This window comes from Triticum dicoccoides, chromosome 7B (genome assembly GCF_002162155.2).
Source record: "Triticum dicoccoides isolate Atlit2015 ecotype Zavitan chromosome 7B, WEW_v2.0, whole genome shotgun sequence".
NCBI lineage: Eukaryota > Viridiplantae > Streptophyta > Magnoliopsida > Poales > Poaceae > Triticum > Triticum dicoccoides.
In genome coordinates this window covers 334,762,620-334,779,576 of record NC_041393.1, presented here as the reverse complement: position 1 = coordinate 334,779,576, position 16,957 = coordinate 334,762,620, and positions in this window count along the sequence as shown.

Here is a 16,957-nt window from a genome sequence, read left to right as displayed (position 1 = left end):
CAATGTACTTGTGCCGGACTGGTGGACTATGAAGATACAAGATTGAAGACTTCGTCCTGTGTCCGGGTGGGACTCTCCTTTGCATGGAAGGCAAGCTTGGCAGTTTGGATATGTAGATTTCCTTCTCTGTAACCGACTCTGTGTAACACTACCCCCCTTCTGTTGTCTATATAAACCGGAGGGTTTAGTCCGTAGGACAACAACAATCATAATCATAGGCTAGCTTCTAGGGTTTAGCCTCTACGATCTCGTGGTAGATCAACTCTTGTAATACTCATATCATCAAGATCAATCAAGCAGGTTGTAGGGTATTACCTCCATAGAGAGGGAACCTGGGTAAACATTGTGTCCCCCGCCTCCTATTACCATGAGCCTTAGACGCACAGTTCGGGACCCCCTACCCGAGATCCGCTGGTTTTGACACCGTCATTGGTGCTTTCATTCAGAGTTCCACTATGATGTCGAAAAAGCTTTGATGGCTCGCCTTGTTATCAAGGACAACATCACCTCTGGGGGAGCCCTGGCTTTAGGCCAAACCCTCCGACTAGGCGGCTTCGTCATGGCTGCCCGTCCGGCCGCAGCGCCAATGATGACTTCTCGGGTCATCAAAAACAACCTCCACGTCAGCTCGGAATACACCAAGTAGATGGATCCAATGGAGCTCTCGTCCTTGAACGAACTCTTGGATCGTACCACCGCCTTGGAGTCGCTACGGACTATGATTGGATTGGCCTTAAACCCGATCAAAGAGAGATTAGCTCTCCGCCGGTCACCCATCAAATAGCGGTGGTGGAGGAGCAATGCAGCAATTCTTCCTCTATTCTGAGGACGAACTATGTCCAAATTCCCGAGCTCTCCGAGACGGATACCCGTCTGCGGGAGGAAATGACCCAAGCTCCGAACATAGAATCGAATAGCGTGCCAGAAAAATTGAGCAACATCCCAGAACCCGAAATACCTAGTTCGGAAGCTCCTCTGCCCCTGGGTCTCAGATCGGGTTAGGGTTCGGACTTAAATCCACCCACCCACCCAGATACAAGTGATCTTTCCCACATTAGACAACAATCCCAAGAGACAGTACATCACTTTTGGGCCAGATTCCTCCTTGTAATGAGCAAGGTCAAGGATTGTCGCGAGGAAGATGCAATCTCATTCTTTTGCAAAAATTGCACGGACAAGGGAATCCTCAACACCATAAGTCGCCGTAACATATCACACTTCGCTAACTTGGCGGCCATAGTACAGAAGTACTGCGCAATGGAAAGCGCTTGGAAAACCCAGGCAAAATTCTGGGATCCTCTGGCTCTCACTAAACCCCTCGTCCAAACTAAAAGGGTGCACTCTCGTAAGTCACACGATCCCATTACAAAGAAACCAAAGCCCACTACAGGGCGTGGAACCGTATTGGAGGGATGGATCAACGGGCCATGCAAAATTCACACCACACCGGATACTATACCAACACACAGCCTTAGAGCATGTTGGATACTTCGGCAGGTGGCCAAGAGCGGCGAGGACCTTCTCATTAATGATACCGCAGAGCATCATCCCGCAGAAAACAACAATACAGTATTGACAGTCTTAGAGACTTTTGCCTCAAATAACAGGCGCAAGAGAGCACTCCGCAGCCTCGCCGAAGTCTGCCACATTGCAGCAATAAATCCATGGAACGACACGGCCATAACCTTCAACGCCAGTGATGAACCTCAATTCCGAACAGTTCGTAGATTGTGGACAGCTTCCGGCTTACTAAAGTGCTCATGGACGGTGGCAGCGGATGAAACCTCATCTACGAGGAAACTCTCAACAAAATGGAAATAGACAAGAGCCGCATCGAGCAAAGCAGCACGACCTTCACAGGAATTATCCCTAGTCGGGAGGCACGATGTGCAGGAAAAATCACACTCGATGTGGTATTCGGCATGCCGGAGAATTACAGGTCCTAAGAAATAACATTCCAAGTGGCCCCATTCAGTAGAGGATACCACACCATTTTAGGGCGGGATGCATTCGCGAGCTTCCAAGCTATACCCCATTACGGGTACATGAAGCTCAAGATGCCCGGTCCCAATGGAATGATCACTCTAGCTAGTGATCCGGACGTAGCACTTTGCAACGAAAATAAAACCGCCGCCCTGGCCCTTGAGGCATTATCCGAAGCCCTCATGGCCGAAGAACTAACTGCGCTGTGCTCAATAGTGGACAGGGACGATATGATACTCGACAAATGATCCAAGTCCTCTTTCAAACCAGCAGACGAAATAGACAAATTCCAAGTCCACCCAACGGACTCAACAAAAACAACATCCATCGGGGCACAACTGAACCCCACAATAGACGCTGCATTGCAGGCGTTCTTGCGCGAGAATTGGGACATCTTCGCCTGGCACCCTTCAGATATGCCAGGTATCCCACGTAGGTTGGCCGAGCATAGCCTAAACATACTGAAGGGATACAAGCCGGTCAAGCAGACTCTTCGGCGCTTTTCAGAACCTAAACGACAAGCCATGGGAGAGGAGCTAGCCAAGTTACTCGAAGCCGGATTCATCAGAGTAATAAAACTCCCGGACTGCCTAGCAAACCTGGTGATGGTACCAAAGAAGGACAAATCCTGGCGCCTATGTGTCCATTTCAAGGACCTCAATAAGGCTTGCCCCAATGATCCCTTCCCTCTCCCCCGCATCGAACAAATCATCAACGCTACCGCAGGACACGACTCATTGTGCTTCCTCGACGCATACTATGGATACCATCAAATCAAGATGGCGGAGTCCGATCAAGCCGCAACGGCATTCACCACTCCATACGGCCCCTTCTGTTTTAACACCATGCCTTTCGGGCTCAAAAATGCCGGTGCAACCTATCAACGCATGATTCAGACATGCCTCAAAAAGCAAATCGGCAAAACAGTTGAGGCTAGACGACGTGGTCATCAAAACCATACACGTCGAATCTTTAATAGACGACATGAGGCTTACGTTCGGTAATCTCCGAACATATGACATCAAGCTCAATCCGGAAAAATGCGTTTTTGGCGTTCCTGTCGGAAAGCTCCTAGGTTTCATTGTCTCCAATAGAGGAATTGAAGCAAATCCGGCTAAAATCCGAGCTTTGTCGCACTTGGCTACCCCAATAGACCTCAAGCAAATCCAGAAATTAACTAGATGCGTGGCTGCCTTAAGCCGCTTCATCTCCCGATTGGGAGAAAAGGCACTACCTCTCTATCGCCTTCTTTGACGAACCGAACACTTCGAGTGTATGGATGCGGCTACGGCCGTACTGGAAGAAATAAAGGCCCTCTTGGCCAGCAACCCAATCCTGGAAGAAATAAGTTGTAAGTGTAGTGCTCGTCGTCGAACGAGAGGAGAACGGACATAAGTTCCCGCTTCAAAAGCCGGTATACTACATATCCACTATCCTCACACCATGCAAATCATGGTACCCACATTATCAAAAAATAGCAAACACGGTCTTCATGGCATCCTGGAAACTACGACACTACTTTCAAGAGTGTTCAATCACGGTGGCCTCCGAAGTACCACTCAACGATATAATAAATAAACACGATGCCACAGGCCAGATTGCTAAGTGGGCCATCGAGATCCTCCCGTTCGACATCATATACAAACCACGGCGAGCCATCAAGTCACAAGTACTGGCTGACTTCGTCGCCGAATGGACAGAAGCCGTACTCCCTAAAGAGTATGGCGCATACTCCAATTGGATCATGCACTTTGACGGCTCTAAGATGCTGGCAGTTCTGGGAGTGGGCGTTGTCCTGACATCCCCCACCGGAGATATAGTCCAATACTGAAAGCACAAGTGCTCCCTAGGTGGTTTTGGTAATTAATTTCAACATATCTCTTGTTGGACTAACACTTTATCTAGTATGTTTCAGATAAGTTCAACAATGGAGTGGCATGGACTAAAGGATGTGGGAACTCCTTCAAGATGCTAAGGACAAAGGATTGGCTCAATCTTCAAGCTCAAGACTCTTCATTTTATATTTTAGTGGTCCAAGATCACATTGAGTCTATAGGAAAAGCCAATACTATCAAGGAGGGATGAGGTGTTGCTTAATGAGCCTCTTGCTTCATGTTCTTAGTGATATGCTCAAAAACCCTCAACTACTTTCCCACTTCCACAAATGCTCTAAACCAAAAGCCAAAATCGGTCACACCGATTCTTCCTATCTAGCGCCACCGATTCCAAAAGTCATAGCCACTGCAACAAACCCTAAGAAAATCGGTCTCACCGATAGGGATCTCGGTCTCACAGAGATGGGATTGTAATCTCTCCGTGTATGTCCATTACCAAAATCGGTCTCACCGAGTTTGAGCAATCGGTACTACCGAGTTTGAGCAATATGGTTAACTCTTTATCAAAATCGGTCCTACCGAGTTTGTGTAATCGGTCCAACCAAGTTTGCCTGACCAACTCTCTGGAAAGCTTATTACAAAAATCGGTCTCACCGAGTTTGTGTAATCGGTCCTACCGAGATTACGTTATGCCCTAACCCTAACCGTATCGGTCTTACCGAGTTGCATTTCTTTCCCACCGAAAATACTAACGGTCACATTATTTGCTAAATCGGTCTGACCGAGTTTAACGATTCGGTCCCACCGAGTTTGGTAGATTGTGTGTAATGGTTAGATTTTGTGTGGAGGCTATATATACCCCTCCACCTCCTCTTCATTCGTGGAGAGAGCCATCAGACTGAACCTACACTTCCAGCATACATTTTCTGAGAGAGAACCACCTACTCATGTGTTGAGGCCAAGATATTCCATTCCTACCATATGAATCTTGATCTCTAGCCTTCCCCAAGTTGCTTTCCACTCAAATCTTCTTTCCACCAGATCCAAAACCTATGAGAGAGAGTTGAGTGATGGGGAGACTATCATTTGAAGCACAAGAGCAAGGAGTTCATCATCAACGCACCATTTGTTACTTCTTGGAGAGTGGTGTCTCCTAGATTGGCTAGGTGTCACTTGGGAGCCTCCGACAAGATTGTGGAGTTGAACCAAGGAGTTTGTAAGGGCAAGGAGATCGCCTACTTCGTGAAGATCTACCGCTAGTGAGGCAAGTCCTTCGTGGGCGACGGCCATGGTGGGATAGACAAGGTTGCTTCTTCGTGGATCCTTCGTGGGTGGAGCCCTCCGTGGACTCGCGCAACCGTTACCCTTTGTGGGTTGAAGTCTCCATCAACGTGGATGTACGATAGCACCACCTATCGGAACCACGCCAAAACATCCGTGTCTCCAATTGCGTTTGAATCCTCCAAACCCTTCCCTTTACTTTCTTGCAAGTTGCATGCTTTATTTTCCGCTGCCTATATACTCTTTGCATGCTTGCTTGATATGTATTGGGAATGTTAAACTTGTGCCTAATCTCCACTTAAACCTAAGAAAAATTAAAAACTGCAACTTTGGTACTTAGTGTCTAATCACCCCCCTTTAGACACCTCTTCTCAAGGTCCTACAAATACGTACTCCAAATACTATACACAGAGTCCAACAATGCAGCCGAATACGAGGCTCTGCTGCATGGTCTTCGGATGGCAGTCTCCATGGGCATCCAATGCCTAGAAGTGCGTGGGGATTCGGACCTCACAATATCTCAAATAATGGAGACTTTGACGCCAAAGACCCGAAAATGGCGGCTTACCGCAATGCCATTCTCAAGATGTCAGCCTGGTTCAAGGGGCTCAAATTCCATCATGTGGTCCGAGAAAACAATCAAGTGGCGGATAACCTCGCCCGCATCAGCGCTAAGTTCAACCTTGTCCCACCTAACATCTTCTTGGAAAGGTTGTTCAAGCCATCTGTGGTGTGGCAAGGGGAGACCGACAATACTAGTCCGGATCCGACCACAACCCTAGATCCTGAACACACTAACATAATCGGGGGCTCCGCCACCGAAATAACACCTTCGGCCCACGTATCATGGTTGTTATCGCCCCATGGACAGAACCCTTCTTAGCCTACCTAAATAGGCAAGAACTCCTCGAGGATCAAAATGAGGCACGTTGCATTGTGCGGCGCTCTAAAGCCTAAAATGTTCATGAGGGAGAGCTTTATAAGAAAAGAGCTACCGGAGTACTCCAAAGGTGCATCTTCGAAGAGGAAGGGCAGCAGCTCTTGGCCGAAATTCATGCTGGACTCAGCGGCCACCATGCCGCAGCTCGGGCATTTGTAAGCAAGGCCTTCCGTACAGGTTTCTACTGGCCGACAGCCCAAGCAGACGCACATGACCTCGTCCAACATTGCGTCGGTTGTGAGCTTTTCGCAAACCAAAGCCATATACCACCTACCGCTCTCCAAACAATCCCCTTAACTTGGCCCTTTGCGGTACGGGGCTCGATATGGTCGGACCCTTTAAAGGAGGAAGCCATAATAAAAAATACCTATTGGTCATGGTGGAGAAATTCACCAAATGGATAGAGGGCAAACCAGTTAAAACGGCCGAATCCGGACCAGTGATAGACTTCATATAAGGGGTTGTACACCGTTGCGGTGTCCCCGACAGCATCATAACCGATAATGGCTCCAACTTCATAGCCGACGAGGTGAAAACTTGGTGCGGCAACATGGGCATTAAGCTCGATTACGCCTCCGTCTATCACCCCAAACAAACGGTCAAGTCGAACAAGCAAATGGTCTTACTATGAGCGGCATCAAACCCAGACTAGTGTGATCCTTGAAGGAATCAGATACGCACTAGGTCGAGGAGCTCGACTCCGTTCTATGGGGACTCTGGACCACGGAAAATCGCACTACCGGATACACACCATTCTTCATGGTGTATGACGCAGAGGCGGTATTGCCCTATGATATCATTCATGACTCACCTCGAGTGCGCATGTATGAAGAGAGAGAAGCCGAGGTTGATCGGTAGGAAAGTCTAGATGCCCTGGAGGAGGAGCGCGACATCGCAAAAGCCCGTTCCGCATTCTATCAGCAACTGGCTCGAAGGTATCAAAGCAGAGAAGTATGGGCCAAAACTTATAACGTTGGTGAACTCGTTCTATGCCTACCAGGGAAGAAAAAGGACAAGCTCAAGCCCAAGTCGGAGGGTCCCTTCATCATTGATAAAGTTCTCACCGGAGGAGCGTACCGCCTGCGTGATGCATCAGATAATCGACTCGAGCCGAACCCATGGAACGCGGCCAGACTCCGAAGATTCTATGCCTAGCGCTAAACTCTATGTTCGTCTCCTTACCTCCGCCCTTTTTAAATTATACCCTCTCTCTTTCCTTTTTATATATGGCCCTAAAAAGCTTCAACTATGACTCGACTACACAATCTTGACGCGCTATGCACACTCATTATACCTGGGGGCTTCTTATACAGAAGCTTAATATATTATCTTCCGGGCTTCATGCCCACTACATATGTGTCACTTTTCCATATGTACCTTTTCTTCGCCATTATATGCATCGATATGACTTAAGTTTTGGCCAAGCTGGGTTGCCTGGCTCTTGTGTTTATGCCCTACATTCCTGTTAGTTCAGCTAGGGCATAAGGGGAGCACCTCTGCGATTGTTACTGCCGGGTCGGCCGGACGTGTACCTCAGACTGGGTGAAGCCGAAAGCTAGCGTTCTTAAGGGAATATTCGGTCGGTGAACAAAAGATGTTTCTTACCTATTACAATATAAACCCCCAGATGTTTTATATCCCGCATCTCTGTTCGTAGTTCGTACATGCACATTAATGCATGCGTACCCAGGGAAAGGAACCCTTAACGGAACTATTCTCCCTGGAAGATCTTTCTTACTATCCATGTAATATAACATAGCTAGTTGGGTACTTGTCTGTTCAAGCACTTATGACCCCTACGCTTGGTTTCCACGCGTACCCTAGTTTACATAACTGAGCGGGTATTCGGATACACTCTGTACTATCGGTCCGGAGGTTGAAGCAAAAAGGTCTGCCATGACAAATGATTTACAATCCGGCTAGGGACAAAATATGTCAATTGAAGTACACAGTCACTTAGGCTGGCTAAATTCTTCTTCTATACCATCCAACAAGCTATCTAGCCTACAATCCTATTGGGAATACTTTGCGGCTAATCCTACCTGGTCATATACCAGACTAATGGGAATCTCTTTCCCATCTAACCCTACAGGTCCGACCAGGGCCATGTGATTCGGATCAACCTTGGTCTACCGGGTTTTTACCATGGCCCAGGCTTCCCTCGCACCTTGTCGGTAGGCCAATATCTTTCATAATCAGAAGTGCCGCCGTGCTCCCTTGAGCATCTCTACAAGCTCACCCATGCTTCATGGAAGGGAGGCGGACGGCCACAAGGCCTGGGTAATACTCTGCATCACCTGCCAGACTTGTTCATGCAGTTGTGAAAGCTCTTGCAGAAGATCGCCTGCGGATCCGGGCATCTCCTCTTCGGGACAATCTATCAGCATACCTACAGACATAACTCTATTAGCCCGTTTTCTTTGCCGAACTGTATAAAGGTTCATTTGAGCACATACTAAAAATGCCACGTCGAAGCCTCCTATTCTCCTTCATGGAGTCAGCAAGCTGGGCCCGAACATCTTACAATTCAACGCCCAGCCGGGTATTGGCATCCTGGAGATCATTTTTCTGTCGCCTAACCCGTGTAAGCACGCGCTCTCCAGCCTCTAGTTGACGTTGAGCTTGTTGCTTATCCTCTTGTACGATCTCCGGATCACTCCGGGATTGTCTGCAGAATCTATTGTTAGATTTGCAAGCATGCCGAATATTAACTGGTACACGTAATTACATTATTTTTTATTGAGACAAGTATTACCATATGAGGCCTTTTGGCATTCCTCCATTCCGGCAACTGCGGCACTTAGCTGGACTTTGCACTCCTCGAGCTCTTGAGACAAATGGGTGTTCTTCTCTATAAGAACCTATTCATACAATGATCCTTAAATCAGTTGTGCCAACTGCTTCAAGTCTCAGGGGCTACTGATATACATAATTATCAGATTTTCTTACCCGTATATCCTTTAAATAGAGGTCTGTGGCTCTAGCAAGCCCATCTTGAGCAGCTCGGATGTACGCATCTCCCGAGTTGAAGGCATTGAACGCCTCCTCGGAGAAGTTAGGGTCGCAGAGTACGGCCCGTCGACGCCGGTGATTCATAGCGCTCTCCATTTCGGAATTTGTAACAGATATTCTATCCGCATCCTCTATAGGAGGACCGTCCGACGTTGTCCCCAATTAGCCTCCATCCTTGAGGCCTGGTTCTGGAGTCCGGCTGGTGGAGGTGTGGCCGGCAGGATCTCCGGACACAGTCCGGCGAGCACTCTTTCTGCCACGGGACAAAGGACATTGTTATACTTTAAAGACGATAATCACGGAGAAGGTTTTAAATCATACCTCTGCGATGGCGTCTCGGTCCTGACTGCCTTCCTTTTAAGCCTACCCGACTTGGGTGCCCCTTGTTGGTGAGTCACCGTGGGATCGGCACGGCGCCCCGATGGCTTTCCCTATGAAGCGCAATACATGTGCGGTGGGTAAGGCGTAAAGAAGGGATCCTTCTCGGAAGTTAGGACTCTGATTTTACTTACATATGATGTAGGGAGTAGGCGAGGATAGTCGGCTATGATGGCCACCAAGGCACTGTCACATCTTTCCTGGTAAAACATCCTGTCGACGAGCTCCACATATATGTCCGGATCTTCCTCAAGTCCGGGGTCGAGGGCCCGGTTGTGGTCCTCTGGCTGTGGAGACGGGCTGTGGACCTCCCTCATAGCTTTTCGCAGTTCTTGCTATGAATTAGCAAGATAATTATTTGTGATGAAAGAATGCGGGAATGAATAGAGTTGAGTAAAAGATAGTGGCTCACCCAGCTAGGGGAATTGTACATGGGAAATCCATCCCGTGGCTTAATGCGGATAAACTCCTCTTCTTCTCCTTTATACAAATCGGACAATATTTTCGCCAGGGAGGTGGCGGAGTCCGGACCTTTCCGACTGCAGTGGGTGGCATCGTCCTCTCCATTAAAGTGCCACATGGGACGCCCTTGATACTGGAGTGGTTGCACCCCCCCTGCATTATGCATATTGACATGACCTCGATTATTGTCAATCCAGATTTGGCCAGCGTTTCTATCCTGCCCATCAGATAAAGGACCTTTCTGCTATCTTCCTCCTGGGGGCTCCGGGGATGCCAGCTGTGGTGTTTCTTCAGTGGGGCATTGGTAAACTCAGGAAGGCCCATCCAGATAGGGTCCAGAAGGGGGACGTCCTCTATATATAACCACTCTGAAGGACAGTCTTCGGATGTCTTCTTCGGAGTGCCGGACAGGTATCCGGTCCCGGCAATGCGCCATATTTCGGCTCCGCCTACTTGGTATATTGATCCCTTCTGATTGCGAGGGACGAGGCAGAATAGTCTCTTCCATAGCTCGAAATGAGCTTCGCACCCCAGAAATAGCTCACAAAGGGTGACATAACCTACGATCTGCAGTATGGAGGCAGGAGTGAAGTTATGCAGCTGGAGGCCGTGATACTCCAGGAGCCCGCGGAGGAACGGATGGATTGGAAATCCGAGGCCCCTCAGCAAGTAAGGGACAAGGCATACTCGCTCCCCCTGGATGGGTTGGGGAAACTCTCTGCTTGCTCTCCGCCATCGTAAGTGGCTAGTCCAGCTCGGACAGGGACAAGATATGCAGGCGGGACAAACCCTGGGTCTGCAAATCCATCAACTGGCCATGGGATACGATGCACTTCACCCAATCACCTGGCTTAGCGCTATGGGAGCGAGAGGAGGAGCTCCGGTGGCTTTCCATGATGGAATGGTTTTTTCGGGCGCGCTCTGATGAATCCTCTCTTGGGGAGGATGGTGTGATTTGGATCTGAGGATCCCCGTCTCTTTAATAGACGATGTACTTACATGGTTGGGGTGGGAAATGAAAAAATTCCGTGACTTCTCGCATTCGCTCGACACGTGGAGACTGCCACTATTAAGGTACAGAACCCGAGGAGTGCAACATTAATGGGAAGCCGGACACTGCTCGTTACAACAGGTACTCAGGGATTTGGAGAAGAACCTGCCTTGCAATGCCGAAGACAATTTGCGTGCTAGACTCATTATCATCAAAGCCTGGTACGGGGGCTACTGAGGGAGTCCTGGATTAGGGGGTCGTCGGACAGCCGGACTATGTACTTGTGCCGGACTGTTGGACTACGAAGATACAAGATTGAAGACTTTGTCCCGTGTCTGGGTGGGACTCTCCTTTGCGTCGAAGGCAAGCTTGGCAATTCGGATATGTAGATTTCCTTCTCTGTAACCGACTCTGTGTAACCCTAGCCCCCTCTGGTGTCTATATAAACCGGAGGGTTTAGTCCGTAGGACAACAACAATCATAATCATAAGCTAGCTTCTAGGCTTTAGCCTCTACGATATCGTTGTAGATCAACTCTTGTAATACTCATATCATCAAGATCAATCAGCAGGAAGTAGGGTATTACCTCCATGGAGAGGGCCCGAACCTGGGTAAACATTGTGTCCCCCGCCTCCTGTTACCATTAGCCTTAGACGCACAGTTCGGGACCCCTACCCAAGATCCACCGGTTTTGACACCGAAAACCGGGGGTCGTAGATTTCACTAGTGCCTTCCCTCGAGAAAAATAGCAAATGGTGGGTAAACAGATTACTGCTGGGCAATTGATAGAACTTCAAATAATCATGACGATACCTAGGAAATGCTCATTATATAGGCATCACGTCCAAGATTAGTAGAGCGACTCCTGCCTGCATCTACTACTATTACTCCACACATCGACCGCTATCCAACATGCATCTAGTGTATTAAGTTCATGGAAAAATGGAGTAATGCAATAAGAACGATGACATGATGTAGACAAGATCTATTTGTGTAGAAATAGACCCCATCTTGTTATTCTTAATGGCAATGATACATATGTTTCGGTTCCCCTTCTGTCACCGTGATCAAGCACCGTAAGATCGAACCCATCACAAAGCACCTCTTCTCATTGCAAGATAAATTGATCGAGTTGGCCAAACAAAACCCAAATATTAGAGAAGAAATGCAAGGCTATAAGTAATCATGCATATAAGAGATCAAAAGACTCAAATAACTTTCATGGATAAAAACATAGATCTGATCATAAACTCAAAGTTCATCGGATCCCAACAAACACACCTCAAAATGAGTTATATCAAATTGATATCCAAGAGACCATTGTATTGAGATTCAAAAGAGAGAGAGAGAGAGAGGAAGCCATCTAGATACTAACTACGGACCCATATGTATACAATGAACTACTCACGCATCATTGGAGAGGCACCAATGAGGATCATGAACCCCTCCATGATGGTGTCTAGATTGGATATGGTGGTTCTAGAACTTGCAGCGGTTGGAACTGATTTTTCGTCGACTCCCCTAGGGTTTCTGGAATATAGGGGTATTTATAGAGCAAAGAGGCAGTGCGGGAGGCCACCGAGGTGGGCATAACCCACCTGGGCGCGCCTGGGCCCCCAAGTGCGCGCTGGTGGGTTGTGCACCCCTCGAGGCACCCCTCTGGTACTTCTTCGGCCCATCTTGTGTCTTCTGGTCTAGAAAAAACCACAAAAAGTTTCGCTGTGTTTGGACTCCATTTGGTATTGATTTCCTGCGATGTAAAAAACAAGCAGAAAACAGCAACTGGCACTAGGCACTATGTAAATAGGTTAGTCCCAAAAAATGATATAAAGTTGCCATAAAATGATTGTAAAACACCCAAGAATGATAATATAACAACATGGAACAATTAAAAATTATAGATACGTTGGAGACGTATCAGGTGGCACTGGTAGAGGGAGCTTTGGAGCGTGTACAACTCCATGTTGCTCATATCCATCGGGTCATTGATAGAACTTAAGGGATGTCGGGTGTTCCATGTTTTTTGTACCGGAACACGCTCCTCTGTCTCGAGTTGTGTCACGCCGGGCCGAGAGTTGGGTGTGACCACCTCCGCATTTCTTTTGATCCACGACCCCAGACTCATACGCATCAGCCTCGCGAAGGTGGCTCAGACACCCTCCAGGCCAAAAGGCATGCACATGAGGCAGGGCGAGCCCACGGTCTGGTCGATCCTCAGTGGAGAGAAGGGATTCCCAGGGCGAGCCTTTTTAAGGGTGGCAAAGTAAACACACATGCACCTGTTGTTGTGTGGCTTGGCGATGGCAAGGGAGTTGGCGATCCACTCGGGATAGAGGACTTCATGGGTTATTCCAGCATCTTGGAGCTTCTTGACTTCTTGGGTGATGAACTCTTGCTTCTCGGGCGCTTGATGTCGTACCTTCTGCTTGACGGGCCGTGTGCTGGGGCACGTGGCTAAGTGGTGCTCGATCACCTCCCTCGGCACACCGGGCATGCGTGATCTTGTCCAAGCCAACAAATCATACCTTGCCCAGAGGAAGGTGATGACCTCGCCTTCCTATTTTTGGGAAGGGCCACCGCCAACATCGGGGGAGGGGCCTGCATCGCTCCCATCCAACTACGCCTTCTTGGTCTCTACCCGCTCCTAGTAGAGCAGGGGATTCTTCCTCACGAGCGCCGGCTCGGCAGGCCCAGGCACGTCCTCATCAGCCGGGTATGCAGTGGCGGCAGCCTTGTAGGCATGCTCGAGAGTGTGCATCATGTCCTTATCGTCGCAGCAGGGTGAGGGTACCGCTATAGCTGGGCATCTTGACGAGGCCGTAGGTGTGGTGGGTCATAACCATGAACTTGGGGAGCGTCAGGTAGCCCAAAATGGCATTTCAGGGTAGGCCGATGTGAGCCACATTGAAGATAATGAACTTTGTGTGGTTGTTCTTGCGAGTGCTAAATGTGACGGGAAGGCGCACCTGCCGCAGGGGAAGAGTGGAATCGTCGGTGATGCGCGAGAAGGGCCTAGCTAATCGGCATCAGGCGATCGTAGGGCACTTGAAGCGTCTTGAAGGTCTCCACAGAGAGCATGTTGAGGCCCGCACCACCGTCGATGAGCGTCTTAGTGACAACGACGTTGCTGATGGTAGGAGTACACATCAGGGGGATGACACCCACAGCCTTCATGCACTTGGGGTGGTTGTTGGCGTCGAATGCGATGGGGAAGTCAGGAAAGTTGAGGCAGCTGGTGGACTCGAGTACTGAGAGGGCCGCGTTCACCTTGTGAGAGAACTTCTTGAAGTGGCGGTTGAACGAAGGGGCCTGGGCCCCGCCGAGGATGCAGGCCACCCTACAGGGCTCTTGGTAGCCCTCGCTGGTGATAATGCCTCCGGTCAGGGCCATGCGGCTCTTGCGCCCAACTGCGGCAAACGTCATGGAGGACGCGGTCCTGGCGATTGCACTACTTCCTGAGGATCTCGCGCTTGTCCGGAGGCATGCGGCGGATGATCGGGCAGCTATTACCGGCGCCGTCCGGCGTGGATGAGACGTGAGAAGGCTCCGGGGAATGCGCTGCAGGGTGGCTTCCGACCGTGTCATGGCTCGGAGGAGGGGATGGAGGCGCATCGTGCCCAACCCGCTCGGTGCGCACATCGGAGGAGGCGGGGAATGGGAGGTCGCTTCGCCACCATGCGCGGCATCGACGAGCTCGGTGATGCGTCCGAGCCAGGCGTCGTAGCCGTCCTTAGGGGGATGATAGCACAGCAGTGCCTGCGCGATGAGTAGCATGATGTGCCGAGCGGGAGGGTCAGGATGGGCGAGCGAGGAGGCGGTGGCGGAGCCGCCATGTGCCTGCTTTTTCACCGACGGGTGGACGGCTTGGAGGAGGCTACCCGCTCCCATGGGCTCGGTGGTAGCGTGAGGGCGTCGTCTAGGGGCACCACGGGCGGTAGGCGCCGCATGGACCCTGGCGGCAGCCCGACGCATGGAGCGTGCTAGGCGAGCGGCGTCGTCGTCGTCCATGTCAATGTCAAGATTGGAGGCGCGAAGATGAGAAGTCCCCCTACCTGACACGCCAAACATCGGAGCCTAGGATCTGCATCCACGAAACTCTCAAGTAACTAGGGTTCAAACTCTATGTGGCTTTTGCTTGGCAACCTATGACTAGACCGGAACTATGGCGATATCACAATGAACATGCTCACTCACACTGGACACGACGGGGACACGCGAGCTACCGAGGTTCGGGCTACCGTGCGGTGTAATACCCTACTCCTGCTTGTGTGGGATGCTGTGTAATAGAGCGTTTGGACCTCGAGATACACGAAGCGTGGAGGAGAGAATGACTCGATCCCCTTACATGGACGCGGCCTTGCCCCTTTTATCATGCATTGGTCCTCTTACCCGGAAATATGAGTGGGAAAGGGTGGCCACAGGGAGGCAATTCAAAGGGGGGCATGCGTGCAGGCTTATCCTGACTAAATGCGGTCTTCACATGCTAAAGTTGCCATCCTGATGCACTGATGTGCTCGATGATGACCTCCGACCTAGCGCGCCAATCCGTCCTGATCTTCTTACACCAAAGAGAAAGGCTTTGGGACTTGTTATGGGGGAGGCAGACACTCCTGCCCCCTTATCACCATAATGGAAACTAGTCTTGGTCACGCCCTGCCTCCCTTATCCTAACAATGGGATGTCTTTCATGTGATGTACTTGGAGCCCCGCGGCTGGTGCCATACGACCTGCTTCATGAGACGACATTGTGATGGGGGCCTCGCGAGGGAACCCGGTACTTATCGGTCCTAGCGGGCGTAGCCTAGCAGCAAGGATCCTCACAAGGCTGGCCCCTCTCGAGGCGGCTTCCTCCGGAGCGGCTAAGGCAGGGCCATCCTACCCGTGCTGGCCCAAGCATCTGTTGGGGAACGTAGCAATCAGTCAAAATGTTCCTACATGTCACCAAGATCAATCTAGGAGTTTCTAGCAACAAGAGAGAGGGATTGCATCTTCATACCTCTTGAAGACCGTGAAACAGAAGAGTTACAAGAACGTGGTTGATGGAGTCGTACTCGCGGTGATTCAAATCACGGAATATCCGATCCAGCGCCGAATGCACGGTGCCTCCATGTTCAACAGACGTACAGCCCGGGGACGTCTCCTCCTTCTTGATCCAGCAAGGGGAGAGGAGAAGTTGAGGGAGAGCTCCGGCGGCACGACGGCATGGTGGTGGAGCTTGTGGTATTTCTGCAGGGCTTCACAAAGCTCTACAGAGGAGGAGGAGGAGGTGTTGGGGACGGAGGGGCTGCGCCAGGGAAGGGGTGCTGCAGCCCTCCCACCCTCCCTCTATTTATAGGGTGAAGGGGAGAGGGGGCCGGCCCCTCTAGATCCCATCTAGAGGGGGTGCTGCGGCTAGGAGGGGGAGACTTGCCCCCCAAGCAAGGTGGAGGCGCCCCCCTCCCCTAGAATCTCCAAACCCTAGGCGCCTTGGGCCCTTGGGGGGGCACCAACCCACTAGGGGGCTGGCTCCCTCACATATTCAGCCCATCAAGTCCCCTGGGGCAGGTGGCCCCACCTGGTGGACCTCCGGACACCTTTCGGTGGTCCCGATACAATACCGATAACCCCCAAAATCATTCCGGCGACTGAAACTGGACTTCCCATATATAAATCTTCACCTCCGGATGATTCCAGAACTCCTCGTGACATCCAGGATCTCATCCGGGACTCCGAACAACCTTCGGTAACCACATACAATTTTCCATAACAACTCTAGCGTCACCGAACCTTAAGTGTGTAGATCCTACGTGTTCGGGAACCATGCAGACATGACCCTCATTACTGGCAAGTCTCTTTACTCATTCTGTAACGCATGATCCCGTGACTAACTTCTTAGTCACATTGAGCTCATTATGATGATGCATTACCGAGTGGGCCCAGAGATACCTCTCCGTCACACAGAGTGACAAATCCCAGTCTCGATTTGTGCCAACCCAACAGACACTTTCAGAGATACCTGTAGTGCACCTTTATAGCCACCCAGTTACGTTGTGACATTTGGTACACCCAAATAATTACTATGGTATCTGGGAGTTG